General features: G+C 48.0%; 1 protein-coding gene and 1 long non-coding RNA gene across 2 annotated transcripts in view; both read right to left on the bottom strand.

Moving 5' to 3' along the window:
* LOC127920658 (F-box only protein 7-like) overlaps positions 1-16,728 on the bottom strand; it is a 28,579-nt gene that overhangs the window by 11,005 nt on the left and 846 nt on the right. Inside the window, exons 2-5 of the mRNA XM_052504665.1 lie at positions 16,258-16,305; positions 15,958-16,014; positions 15,715-15,738; positions 5,168-5,191 (exon numbers count right to left, since the gene is read on the bottom strand). The gene's annotated coding sequence lies outside the window, so the exon portion shown is untranslated. The remainder of the gene's footprint in view (positions 1-5,167; positions 5,192-15,714; positions 15,739-15,957; positions 16,015-16,257; positions 16,306-16,728) is intronic.
* On the bottom strand, positions 1,619-2,399 carry LOC127920660 (uncharacterized). The gene is made up of 3 exons (XR_008106810.1): positions 2,264-2,399; positions 1,688-1,735; positions 1,619-1,654 (listed from the first exon to the last, which is right to left on the bottom strand). It is a non-coding gene; the product is annotated as an uncharacterized LOC127920660 (long non-coding RNA).

Below are 16,728 nucleotides of genomic sequence, written 5' to 3'. Positions count from 1 at the left end.
GAACAGACACTGTCACCTGGAACAGAACAGACACTATCACCTGGAACAGAACAGACACTAGCACCTGGAACAGAACAGACACTATCAACCTGGAACAGGACAGACAGAACAGACACTGTCACCTGGAACAGAACAGACACTATCACCTGGAACAGGACAGACACTATCACCTGGAACAGAACAGACACTGTCACCTGGAACAGGACAGACAGAACAGACACTGTCACCTGGAACAGAACAGACACTATCAACCTGGAACAGGACAGACAGAACAGACACTGTCACCTGGAACAGAACATACAGAACAGACACTATCACCTGGAACAGGACAGACAGAACAGACACTATCACCTGGAACAGAACAGACACTGTCACCTGGAACAGAACTGACAGAACAGACACTATCACCTGGAACAGTACAGACAGAACAAACACTATCACCTGGAACAGAACAGACACTATCACCTGGAACAGAACAGACACTGTCACCTGGAACAGTACAGACACTATCACCTGGAACAGAACATATAGAACAGACACTATCACCTGGAACAGGACAGACAGAACAGACACTGTCACCTGGAACAGAACAGACACTATCACCTGGAACAGAACAGACACTATCACCTGGAACAGAACAAACACTATTACCTGGAACAGAACAGACACTATCACCTGGAACAGAACAAACACTATTACCTGGAACAGAACATACACTATCACCTGGAACAGAACAAACACTATTACCTGGAACAGAACATACACTATCACCTGGAACAGGACAGACACTATCACCTGGAACAGAACAGACACTATCACCTGGAACAGAACATATAGAACAGACACTATCACCTGGAACAGGACAGACAGAACAGACACTGTCACCTGGAACAGAACAGACACTATCACCTGGAACAGAACAGACACTATCAACCTGGAACAGGACAGACAGAACAAACACTATCACCTGGAACAGTACAGACAGAACAGACACTATCACCTGGAACAGAACAGACAGAACAGACAGAACAGACACTATCACCTGGAACAGACACTATCACCTGGAACAGAACAGACACTATCACCTGGAACAGAACAGACAGAACAAACACTATCACCTGGAACATTTACATTACATTACATTTACATTTAAGTCATTTAGCAGACGCTCTTATCCAGAGCGACTTACAAATTGGAACAGTACAGACAGAACAGACACTGTCACCTGGAACAGGACAGACACTATCACCTGGAACAGAACAGACAGAACAGACACTGTCACCTGGAACAGGACAGACAGAACAAACACTATCACCTGGAACAGGACAGACACTATCGACCTGGAACAGGACAGACACTGACACCTGGAACAGTACAGACAGAACAGACACTATCACCTGGAACAGGACAGACAGAACAGACCCTGACACCTGGAACAGAACAGACAGAACACACACAATTACCTGGAACAGTACAGACACTGTCACCTAGAACAGAACAGACACTATCACCTGGAACAGGACAGAACAGACACTATTACCTGGAACAGGACAGACAGAACAGACACTAACACCTGGAACAGTACAGACACTAACACCTGGAACAGGACAGACAGAACAGACACTATCACCTGGAACAGAACAGACACTATCACCTGGAACAGTACAGACAGAACAGACACTAGCACCTGGAACAGGACAGACACTATCACCTGGAACAGAACAGACACTATCACCTGGAACAGGACAGACACTATCACCTGGAACAGGACAGACACTATCACCTGGAACAGGACATACACTAGCACCTGGAACAGGACAGACACTATCACCTGGAACAGGACAGACACTATCACCTGGAACAGAACAGACAGAACAGACACCATTACCTGGAACAGGACAGACACTGTCACCTAGAACAGAACAGACAGAACAGACACCATTACCTGGAACAGAACAGACACTAGCACCTGGAACAGGACAGACACTAGCACCTGGAACAGGACAGACACTATCACCTGGAACAGGACAGACAGAACAGACACTATCACCTGGAACAGAACAGACACTAGCACCTGGAACAGGACAGACAGAACAGACACTATCACCTGGAACAGAACAGACACTAGCACCTGGAACAGGACAGACAGAACAGACACTATCACCTGGAACAGGACAGAAAGAACAGACACTATCACCTGGAACAGGACAGACAGAACAGACACTATCACCTGGAACAGGACAGACAGAACAGACACTATCACCTGGAACAGGACAGACAGAACAGACACTATCACCTGGAACAGAACAGACAGAACAGACACTATCACCTGGAACAGTACAGACACTAACACCTGGAACAGAACAGACACTGTCACCTGGAACAGAACAGACAGAACAGACACTATCACCTGGAACAGGACAGACAGAACAGACACTATCACCTGGAACAGAACAGACACTAGCACCTGGAACAGGACAGACAGAACAGACACTATCACCTGGAACAGGACAGACAGAACAGACACTATCACCTGGAACAGGACAGACAGAACAGACACTATCACCTGGAACAGGACAGACAGAACAGACACTATCACCTGGAACAGGACAGACACAGAACAACTATCACCTGGAACAGAACAGACACTAGCACCTGGAACAGGACAGACAGAACAGACACTATCACCTGGAACAGGACAGACACTGTCACCTGGAACAGAACAGACACTAACACCTGGAACAGAACAGACACTAACACCTGGAACAGGACAGACAGAACAGACACTAGCACCTGGAACAGAACAGACACTATCACCTGGAACAGAACAGACACTAACACCTGGAACAGGACAGACAGAACAGACACTATCACCTGGAACAGGACAGACAGAACAGACACTATCACCTGGAACAGGACAGACAGAACAGACACTGTCACCTGGAACAGAACAGACACTAGCACCTGGAACAGAACAGACACTAACACCTGGAACAGAACAGACACTAACACCTGGAACAGGACAGACAGAACAGACACTGTCACCTGGAACAGAACAGACACTATCACCTGGAACAGGACAGACAGAACAGACACTATCACCTGGAACAGGACAGACAGAACAGACACTATCACCTGGAACAGGACAGACAGAACAGACACTATCACCTGGAACAGAACAGACACTAGCACCTGGAACAGGACAGACAGAACAGACACTATCACCTGGAACAGGACAGACAGAACAGACACTATCACCTGGAACAGAACAGACACTATCACCTGGAACAGGACAGACAGAACAGACACTATCACCTGGAACAGGACAGACACTGTCACCTGGAACAGAACAGACACTATCACCTGGAACAGAACAGACACTATCACCTGGAACAGGACAGACAGAACAGACACTATCACCTGGAACAGGACAGACAGAACAGACACTATCACCTGGAACAGAACAGACACTATCACCTGGAACAGTACAGACAGAACAGACACTATCACCTGGAACAGGACAGACAGAACAGACACTATCACCTGGAACAGGACAGACACTGTCACCTGGAACAGAACAGACACTAGCACCTGGAACAGAACAGACACTGTCACCTGGAACAGAACAGACACTATCACCTGGAACAGAACAGACAGAACAGACACTGTCACCTGGAACAGAACAGACACTATCACCTGGAACAGAACAGACAGAACAGACACTATCACCTGGAACAGTACAGACACTAACACCTGGAACAGGACAGACAGAACAGACACTATCACCTGGAACAGAACAGACACTGTCACCTGGAACAGAACAGACAGAACAGACACTATCACCTGGAACAGGACAGACAGAACAGACACTATCACCTGGAACAGGACAGACAGAACAGACACTATCACCTGGAACAGAACAGACACTAGCACCTGGAACAGGACAGACAGAACAGACACTATCACCTGGAACAGGACAGACAGAACAGACACTATCACCTGGAACAGGACAGACAGAACAGACACTATCACCTGGAACAGGACAGACAGAACAGACACTATCACCTGGAACAGGACAGACAGAACAGACACTATCACCTGGAACAGAACAGACAGAACAGACACTATCACCTGGAACAGTACAGACACTAACACCTGGAACAGAACAGAACACTGTCACCTGGAACAGAACAGACAGAACAGACACTATCACCTGGAACAGGACAGACAGAACAGACACTATCACCTGGAACAGAACAGACACTAGCACCTGGAACAGGACAGACAGAACAGACACTATCACCTGGAACAGGACAGACAGAACAGACACTATCACCTGGAACAGGACAGACAGAACAGACACTATCACCTGGAACAGGACAGACAGAACAGACACTATCACCTGGAACAGGACAGACAGAACAGACACTATCACCTGGAACAGAACAGACACTAGCACCTGGAACAGGACAGACAGAACAGACACTATCACCTGGAACAGGACAGACACTGTCACCTGGAACAGAACAGACACTAACACCTGGAACAGAACAGACACTAACACCTGGAACAGGACAGACAGAACAGACACTAGCACCTGGAACAGAACAGACACTATCACCTGGAACAGAACAGACACTAACACCTGGAACAGGACAGACAGAACAGACACTATCACCTGGAACAGGACAGACAGAACAGACACTATCACCTGGAACAGGACAGACAGAACAGACACTGTCACCTGGAACAGAACAGACACTAGCACCTGGAACAGAACAGACACTAACACCTGGAACAGAACAGACACTAACACCTGGAACAGGACAGACAGAACAGACACTGTCACCTGGAACAGAACAGACACTATCACCTGGAACAGGACAGACAGAACAGACACTATCACCTGGAACAGGACAGACAGAACAGACACTATCACCTGGAACAGGACAGACAGAACAGACACTATCACCTGGAACAGAACAGACACTAGCACCTGGAACAGGACAGACAGAACAGACACTATCACCTGGAACAGGACAGACAGAACAGACACTATCACCTGGAACAGAACAGACACTATCACCTGGAACAGGACAGACAGAACAGACACTATCACCTGGAACAGGACAGACACTGTCACCTGGAACAGAACAGACACTATCACCTGGAACAGAACAGACACTATCACCTGGAACAGGACAGACAGAACAGACACTGTCACCTGGAACAGAACAGACACTATCACCTGGAACAGAACAGACACTATCACCTGGAACAGTACAGACAGAACAGACACTATCACCTGGAACAGAACAGACAGAACAGACACCATTACCTGGAACAGGACAGACACTGTCACCTAGAACAGAACAGACACTAGCACCTGGAACAGGACAGACACTATCACCTGGAACAGGACAGACACTATCACCTGGAACAGGACAGACAGAACAGACACTATCACCTGGAACAGAACAGACACTAGCACCTGGAACAGGACAGACACTAGCACCTGGAACAGTACAGACACTAACACCTGGAACAGGACAGACAGAACAGACACTATCACCTGGAACAGAACAGACACTGTCACCTGGAACAGAACAGACAGAACAGACACTATCACCTGGAACAGGACAGACAGAACAGACACTATCACCTGGAACAGGACAGACAGAACAGACACTATCACCTGGAACAGAACAGACACTAGCACCTGGAACAGGACAGACAGAACAGACACTATCACCTGGAACAGGACAGACAGAACAGACACTATCACCTGGAACAGGACAGACAGAACAGACACTATCACCTGGAACAGGACAGACAGAACAGACACTATCACCTGGAACAGGACAGACAGAACAGACACTATCACCTGGAACAGAACAGACAGAACAGACACTATCACCTGGAACAGTACAGACACTAACACCTGGAACAGGACAGACAGAACAGACACTATCACCTGGAACAGAACAGACACTGTCACCTGGAACAGAACAGACAGAACAGACACTATCACCTGGAACAGGACAGACAGAACAGACACTATCACCTGGAACAGAACAGACACTAGCACCTGGAACAGGACAGACAGAACAGACACTATCACCTGGAACAGGACAGACAGAACAGACACTATCACCTGGAACAGGACAGACAGAACAGACACTATCACCTGGAACAGGACAGACAGAACAGACACTATCACCTGGAACAGGACAGACAGAACAGACACTATCACCTGGAACAGGACAGACAGAACAGACACTATCACCTGGAACAGAACAGACACTAGCACCTGGAACAGGACAGACAGAACAGACACTATCACCTGGAACAGGACAGACAGAACAGACACTGTCACCTGGAACAGAACAGACACTAGCACCTGGAACAGGACAGACAGAACAGACACTATCACCTGGAACAGGACAGACACTGTCACCTGGAACAGAACAGACACTAACACCTGGAACAGAACAGACACTAACACCTGGAACAGGACAGACAGAACAGACACTAGCACCTGGAACAGAACAGACACTATCACCTGGAACAGAACAGACACTAACACCTGGAACAGGACAGACAGAACAGACACTATCACCTGGAACAGGACAGACAGAACAGACACTATCACCTGGAACAGGACAGACAGAACAGACACTGTCACCTGGAACAGAACAGACACTAGCACCTGGAACAGAACAGACACTAACACCTGGAACAGAACAGACACTAACACCTGGAACAGGACAGACAGAACAGACACTGTCACCTGGAACAGAACAGACACTATCACCTGGAACAGGACAGACAGAACAGACACTATCACCTGGAACAGGACAGACAGAACAGACACTATCACCTGGAACAGGACAGACAGAACAGACACTATCACCTGGAACAGAACAGACACTAGCACCTGGAACAGGACAGACAGAACAGACACTATCACCTGGAACAGGACAGACAGAACAGACACTATCACCTGGAACAGAACAGACACTATCACCTGGAACAGGACAGACAGAACAGACACTATCACCTGGAACAGGACAGACACTGTCACCTGGAACAGAACAGACACTATCACCTGGAACAGAACAGACACTATCACCTGGAACAGGACAGACAGAACAGACACTATCACCTGGAACAGGACAGACAGAACAGACACTATCACCTGGAACAGAACAGACACTATCACCTGGAACAGTACAGACAGAACAGACACTATCACCTGGAACAGGACAGACAGAACAGACACTATCACCTGGAACAGGACAGACACTGTCACCTGGAACAGAACAGACACTAGCACCTGGAACAGAACAGACACTGTCACCTGGAACAGAACAGACACTATCACCTGGAACAGAACAGACAGAACAGACACCTGGAACAGAACAGACACTATCACCTGGAACAGAACAGACAGAACAGACACTATCACCTGGAACAGTACAGACACTAACACCTGGAACAGGACAGACAGAACAGACACTATCACCTGGAACAGAACAGACACTGTCACCTGGAACAGAACAGACAGAACAGACACTATCACCTGGAACAGGACAGACAGAACAGACACTATCACCTGGAACAGGACAGACAGAACAGACACTATCACCTGGAACAGAACAGACACTAGCACCTGGAACAGGACAGACAGAACAGACACTATCACCTGGAACAGGACAGACAGAACAGACACTATCACCTGGAACAGGACAGACAGAACAGACACTATCACCTGGAACAGGACAGACAGAACAGACACTATCACCTGGAACAGGACAGACAGAACAGACACTATCACCTGGAACAGAACAGACAGAACAGACACTATCACCTGGAACAGTACAGACACTAACACCTGAACAGGACACAGAACAGACACTATCACCTGGAACAGAACAGACACTGTCACCTGGAACAGAACAGACAGAACAGACACTATCACCTGGAACAGGACAGACAGAACAGACACTATCACCTGGAACAGAACAGACACTAGCACCTGGAACAGGACAGACAGAACAGACACTATCACCTGGAACAGGACAGACAGAACAGACACTATCACCTGGAACAGGACAGACAGAACAGACACTATCACCTGGAACAGGACAGACAGAACAGACACTATCACCTGGAACAGGACAGACAGAACAGACACTATCACCTGGAACAGGACAGACAGAACAGACACTATCACCTGGAACAGAACAGACACTAGCACCTGGAACAGGACAGACAGAACAGACACTATCACCTGGAACAGGACAGACAGAACAGACACTATCACCTGGAACAGAACAGACACTAGCACCTGGAACAGGACAGACAGAACAGACACTATCACCTGGAACAGGACAGACACTGTCACCTGGAACAGAACAGACACTAACACCTGGAACAGAACAGACACTAACACCTGGAACAGGACAGACAGAACAGACACTAGCACCTGGAACAGAACAGACACTATCACCTGGAACAGAACAGACACTAACACCTGGAACAGGACAGACAGAACAGACACTATCACCTGGAACAGGACAGACAGAACAGACACTATCACCTGGAACAGGACAGACAGAACAGACACTGTCACCTGGAACAGAACAGACACTAGCACCTGGAACAGAACAGACACTAACACCTGGAACAGAACAGACACTAACACCTGGAACAGGACAGACAGAACAGACACTATCACCTGGAACAGACAGACACTAACACCTGGAACAGGACAGACAGAACAGACACTATCACCTGGAACAGAACAGACACTGTCACCTGGAACAGAACAGACAGAACAGACACTATCACCTGGAACAGGACAGACAGAACAGACACTATCACCTGGAACAGAACAGACACTAGCACCTGGAACAGGACAGACAGAACAGACACTATCACCTGGAACAGGACAGACAGAACAGACACTATCACCTGGAACAGGACAGACAGAACAGACACTATCACCTGGAACAGGACAGACAGAACAGACACTATCACCTGGAACAGGACAGACAGAACAGACACTATCACCTGGAACAGGACAGACAGAACAGACACTATCACCTGGAACAGAACAGACACTAGCACCTGGAACAGGACAGACAGAACAGACACTATCACCTGGAACAGGACAGACAGAACAGACACTATCACCTGGAACAGAACAGACACTAGCACCTGGAACAGGACAGACAGAACAGACACTATCACCTGGAACAGGACAGACACTGTCACCTGGAACAGAACAGACACTAACACCTGGAACAGAACAGACACTAACACCTGGAACAGGACAGACAGAACAGACACTAGCACCTGGCACAGAACAGACACTATCACCTGGAACAGAACAGACACTAACACCTGGAACAGGACAGACAGAACAGACACTATCACCTGGAACAGGACAGACAGAACAGACACTATCACCTGGAACAGGACAGACAGAACAGACACTGTCACCTGGAACAGAACAGACACTAGCACCTGGAACAGAACAGACACTAACACCTGGAACAGAACAGACACTAACACCTGGAACAGGACAGACAGAACAGACACTGTCACCTGGAACAGAACAGACACTATCACCTGGAACAGGACAGACAGAACAGACACTATCACCTGGAACAGGACAGACAGAACAGACACTATCACCTGGAACAGGACAGACAGAACAGACACTATCACCTGGAACAGAACAGACACTAGCACCTGGAACAGGACAGACAGAACAGACACTATCACCTGGAACAGGACAGACAGAACAGACACTATCACCTGGAACAGAACAGACACTATCACCTGGAACAGGACAGACAGAACAGACACTATCACCTGGAACAGGACAGACACTGTCACCTGGAACAGAACAGACACTATCACCTGGAACAGAACAGACACTATCACCTGGAACAGGACAGACAGAACAGACACTATCACCTGGAACAGGACAGACAGAACAGACACTATCACCTGGAACAGAACAGACACTATCACCTGGAACAGTACAGACAGAACAGACACTATCACCTGGAACAGGACAGACAGAACAGACACTATCACCTGGAACAGGACAGACACTGTCACCTGGAACAGAACAGACACTAGCACCTGGAACAGAACAGACACTGTCACCTGGAACAGAACAGACACTATCACCTGGAACAGAACAGACACTGTCACCTGGAACAGAACAGACACTATCACCTGGAACAGAACAGACAGAACAGACACTATCACCTGGAACAGTACAGACACTAACACCTGGAACAGGACAGACAGAACAGACACTATCACCTGGAACAGAACAGACACTGTCACCTGGAACAGAACAGACAGAACAGACACTATCACCTGGAACAGGACAGACAGAACAGACACTATCACCTGGAACAGGACAGACAGAACAGACACTATCACCTGGAACAGAACAGACACTAGCACCTGGAACAGGACAGACAGAACAGACACTATCACCTGGAACAGGACAGACAGAACAGACACTATCACCTGGAACAGGACAGACAGAACAGACACTATCACCTGGAACAGGACAGACAGAACAGACACTATCACCTGGAACAGGACAGACAGAACAGACACTATCACCTGGAACAGAACAGACAGAACAGACACTATCACCTGGAACAGTACAGACACTAACACCTGGAACAGGACAGACAGAACAGACACTATCACCTGGAACAGAACAGACACTGTCACCTGGAACAGAACAGACAGAACAGACACTATCACCTGGAACAGAACAGACACTATCACCTGGAACAGGACAGACAGAACAGACACTATCACCTGGAACAGGACAGACAGAACAGACACTATCACCTGGAACAGGACAGACAGAACAGACACTATCACCTGGAACAGGACAGACAGAACAGACACTATCACCTGGAACAGGACAGACAGAACAGACACTATCACCTGGAACAGGACAGACAGAACAGACACTATCACCTGGAACAGAACAGACACTAGCACCTGGAACAGGACAGACAGAACAGACACTATCACCTGGAACAGGACAGACAGAACAGACACTGTCACCTGGAACAGAACAGACACTAGCACCTGGAACAGGACAGACAGAACAGACACTATCACCTGGAACAGGACAGACACTGTCACCTGGAACAGAACAGACACTAACACCTGGAACAGAACAGACACTAACACCTGGAACAGGACAGACAGAACAGACACTAGCACCTGGAACAGAACAGACACTATCACCTGGAACAGAACAGACACTAACACCTGGAACAGGACAGACAGAACAGACACTATCACCTGGAACAGGACAGACAGAACAGACACTATCACCTGGAACAGGACAGACAGAACAGACACTGTCACCTGGAACAGAACAGACACTAGCACCTGGAACAGAACAGACACTAACACCTGGAACAGAACAGACACTAACACCTGGAACAGGACAGACAGAACAGACACTGTCACCTGGAACAGAACAGACACTATCACCTGGAACAGGACAGACAGAACAGACACTATCACCTGGAACAGGACAGACAGAACAGACACTATCACCTGGAACAGGACAGACAGAACAGACACTATCACCTGGAACAGAACAGACACTAGCACCTGGAACAGGACAGACAGAACAGACACTATCACCTGGAACAGGACAGACAGAACAGACACTATCACCTGGAACAGAACAGACACTATCACCTGGAACAGGACAGACAGAACAGACACTATCACCTGGAACAGGACAGACACTGTCACCTGGAACAGAACAGACACTATCACCTGGAACAGAACAGACACTATCACCTGGAACAGGACAGACAGAACAGACACTATCACCTGGAACAGGACAGACAGAACAGACACTATCACCTGGAACAGAACAGACACTATCACCTGGAACAGTACAGACAGAACAGACACTATCACCTGGAACAGGACAGACAGAACAGACACTATCACCTGGAACAGGACAGACACTGTCACCTGGAACAGAACAGACACTAGCACCTGGAACAGAACAGACACTGTCACCTGGAACAGAACAGACACTATCACCTGGAACAGAACAGACAGAACAGACACTGTCACCTGGAACAGAACAGACAGAACAGACACTATCACCTGGAACAGTACAGACACTAACACCTGGAACAGGACAGACAGAACAGACACTATCACCTGGAACAGAACAGACACTGTCACCTGGAACAGAACAGACACTATCACCTGGAACAGGACAGACAGAACAGACACTATCACCTGGAACAGGACAGACAGAACAGACACTATCACCTGGAACAGAACAGACACTATCACCTGGAACAGAACAGACAGAACAGACACTATCACCTGGAACAGAACAGACAGAACAGACACTATCACCTGGAACAGTACAGACACTAACACCTGGAACAGGACAGACAGAACAGACACTATCACCTGGAACAGTACAGACACTAACACCTGGAACAGGACAGACAGAACAGACACTATCACCTGGAACAGAACAGACACTGTCACCTGGAACAGAACAGACAGAACAGACACTATCACCTGGAACAGGACAGACAGAACAGACACTATCACCTGGAACAGGACAGACACTGTCACCTGGAACAGAACAGACACTAGCACCTGGAACAGAACAGACACTGTCACCTGGAACAGAACAGACACTATCACCTGGAACAGAACAGACAGAACAGACACTGTCACCTGGAACAGAACAGACAGAACAGACACTATCACCTGGAACAGTACAGACACTAACACCTGGAACAGGACAGACAGAACAGACACTATCACCTGGAACAGAACAGACACTGTCACCTGGAACAGAACAGACAGAACAGACACTATCACCTGGAACAGGACAGACAGAACAGACACTATCACCTGGAACAGGACAGACAGAACAGACACTATCACCTGGAACAGAACAGACACTATCACCTGGAACAGAACAGACAGAACAGACACTATCACCTGGAACAGAACAGACAGAACAGACACTATCACCTGGAACAGTACAGACACTAACACCTGGAACAGGACAGACAGAACAGACACTATCACCTGGAACAGTACAGACACTAACACCTGGAACAGGACAGACAGAACAGACACTATCACCTGGAACAGAACAGACACTGTCACCTGGAACAGAACAGACAGAACAGACACTATCACCTGGAACAGGACAGACAGAACAGACACTATCACCTGGAACAGGACAGACAGAACAGACACTATCACCTGGAACAGAACAGACACTAGCACCTGGAACAGGACAGACAGAACAGACACTATCACCTGGAACAGGACAGACAGAACAGACACTATCACCTGGAACAGAACAGACACTATCACCTGGAACAGGACAGACAGAACAGACACTATCACCTGGAACAGGACAGACACTGTCACCTGGAACAGAACAGACACTATCACCTGGAACAGAACAGACACTATCACCTGGAACAGGACAGACAGAACAGACACTATCACCTGGAACAGGACAGACAGAACAGACACTATCACCTGGAACAGAACAGACACTATCACCTGGAACAGTACAGACAGAACAGACACTATCACCTGGAACAGAACAGACAGAACAGACACCATTACCTGGAACAGGACAGACACTGTCACCTAGAACAGAACAGACACTAGCACCTGGAACAGGACAGACACTGTCACCTGGAACAGAACAGACACTATCACCTGGAACAGAACAGACAGAACAGACACTGTCACCTGGAACAGAACAGACAGAACAGACACTATCACCTGGAACAGTACAGACACTAACACCTGGAACAGGACAGACAGAACAGACACTATCACCTGGAACAGAACAGACACTGTCACCTGGAACAGAACAGACAGAACAGACACTATCACCTGGAACAGGACAGACAGAACAGACACTATCACCTGGAACAGGACAGACAGAACAGACACTATCACCTGGAACAGAACAGACACTATCACCTGGAACAGAACAGACAGAACAGACACTATCACCTGGAACAGAACAGACAGAACAGACACTATCACCTGGAACAGGACAGACAGAACAGACACTATCACCTGGAACAGAACAGACACTGTCACCTGGAACAGAACAGACAGAACAGACACTATCACCTGGAACAGGACAGACAGAACAGACACTATCACCTGGAACAGGACAGACAGAACAGACACTATCACCTGGAACAGAACAGACACTAGCACCTGGAACAGGACAGACAGAACAGACACTATCACCTGGAACAGGACAGACAGAACAGACACTATCACCTGGAACAGGACAGACAGAACAGACACTATCACCTGGAACAGGACAGACAGAACAGACACTATCACCTGGAACAGGACAGACAGAACAGACACTATCACCTGGAACAGAACAGACAGAACAGACACTATCACCTGGAACAGTACAGACACTAACACCTGGAACAGGACAGACAGAACAGACACTATCACCTGGAACAGAACAGACACTGTCACCTGGAACAGAACAGACAGAACAGACACTATCACCTGGAACAGGACAGACAGAACAGACACTATCACCTGGAACAGAACAGACACTAGCACCTGGAACAGGACAGACAGAACAGACACTATCACCTGGAACAGGACAGACAGAACAGACACTATCACCTGGAACAGGACAGACAGAACAGACACTATCACCTGGAACAGGACAGACAGAACAGACACTATCACCTGGAACAGGACAGACAGAACAGACACTATCACCTGGAACAGGACAGACAGAACAGACACTATCACCTGGAACAGAACAGACACTAGCACCTGGAACAGGACAGACAGAACAGACACTATCACCTGGAACAGGACAGACAGAACAGACACTATCACCTGGAACAGAACAGACACTAGCACCTGGAACAGGACAGACAGAACAGACACTATCACCTGGAACAGGACAGACACTGTCACCTGGAACAGAACAGACACTAACACCTGGAACAGAACAGACACTAACACCTGGAACAGGACAGACAGAACAGACACTAGCACCTGGAACAGAACAGACACTATCACCTGGAACAGAACAGACACTAACACCTGGAACAGGACAGACAGAACAGACACTATCACCTGGAACAGGACAGACAGAACAGACACTATCACCTGGAACAGGACAGACAGAACAGACACTGTCACCTGGAACAGAACAGACACTAGCACCTGGAACAGAACAGACACTAACACCTGGAACAGAACAGACACTAACACCTGGAACAGGACAGACAGAACAGACACTGTCACCTGGAACAGAACAGACACTATCACCTGGAACAGGACAGACAGAACAGACACTATCACCTGGAACAGGACAGACAGAACAGACACTATCACCTGGAACAGGACAGACAGAACAGACACTATCACCTGGAACAGAACAGACACTAGCACCTGGAACAGGACAGACAGAACAGACACTAGCACCTGGAACAGGACAGACACTAGCACCTGGAACAGGACAGACACTATCACCTGGAACAGGACAGACAGAACAGACACTATCACCTGGAACAGAACAGACACTAGCACCTGGAACAGGACAGACACTATCACCTGGAACAGGACAGACACTATCACCTGGAACAGGACATACACTAGCACCTGGAACAGGACAGACACTATCACCTGGAACAGGACAGACACTATCACCTGGAACAGGACATACACTAGCACCTGGAACAGGACAGACACTATCACCTGGAACAGGACAGACACTATCACCTGGAACAGAACAGACAGAACAGACACCATTACCTGGAACAGGACAGACAGAACAGACACTAGCACCTGGAACAGTACAGACAGAACAGACACTATCACCTGGAACAGGACATACACTAGCACCTGGAACAGTACAGACAGAACAGACACTATCACCTGGAACAGGACAGACACTGTCACCTGGAACAGGACAGACACTGTCACCTGGAACAGGACAGACAGAACAGACACTATCACCTGGAACAGGACAGACACTGTCACCTGGAACAGGACAGACACTGTCACCTGGAACAGAACAAACACTATCACCTGGAACAGGACAGACAGAACAGACACCATTACCTGGAACAGTACAGACAGAATAGACACTGTCACCTGGAACAGGACATACACTAGCACCTGGAACAGGACAGACACTATCACCTGGAACAGGACAGACACTATCACCTGGAACAGAACAGACAGAACAGACACCATTACCTGGAACAGGACAGACACTGTCACCTAGAACAGAACAGACACTAGCACCTGGAACAGGACAGACACTGTCACCTGGAACAGAACAGACACTATCACCTGGAACAGAACAGACACTATCACCTGGAACAGTACAGACAGAACAGACACTATCACCTGGAACAGAACAGACACTATTACCTGGAACAGAACATACAGAACAGACACTATCACCTGGAACAGAACATACAGAACAGACACTATCACCTGGAACAGAACATACAGAACAGACACTATCACCTGGAACAGAACAGACAGAACAGACACTATCACCTGGAACAGAACATACAGAACAGACACTATCACCTGGAACAGGACAGACAGAACAGACACTATCACCTGGAACAGAACAGA

The sequence above is a fragment of the Oncorhynchus keta genome, unplaced genomic scaffold, assembly GCF_023373465.1.
Source record: "Oncorhynchus keta strain PuntledgeMale-10-30-2019 unplaced genomic scaffold, Oket_V2 Un_contig_2021_pilon_pilon, whole genome shotgun sequence".
NCBI lineage: Eukaryota > Metazoa > Chordata > Actinopteri > Salmoniformes > Salmonidae > Oncorhynchus > Oncorhynchus keta.
Note: the sequence above shows the minus strand (reverse complement) of the source record. Positions and strands in the feature narration are given on the sequence as shown.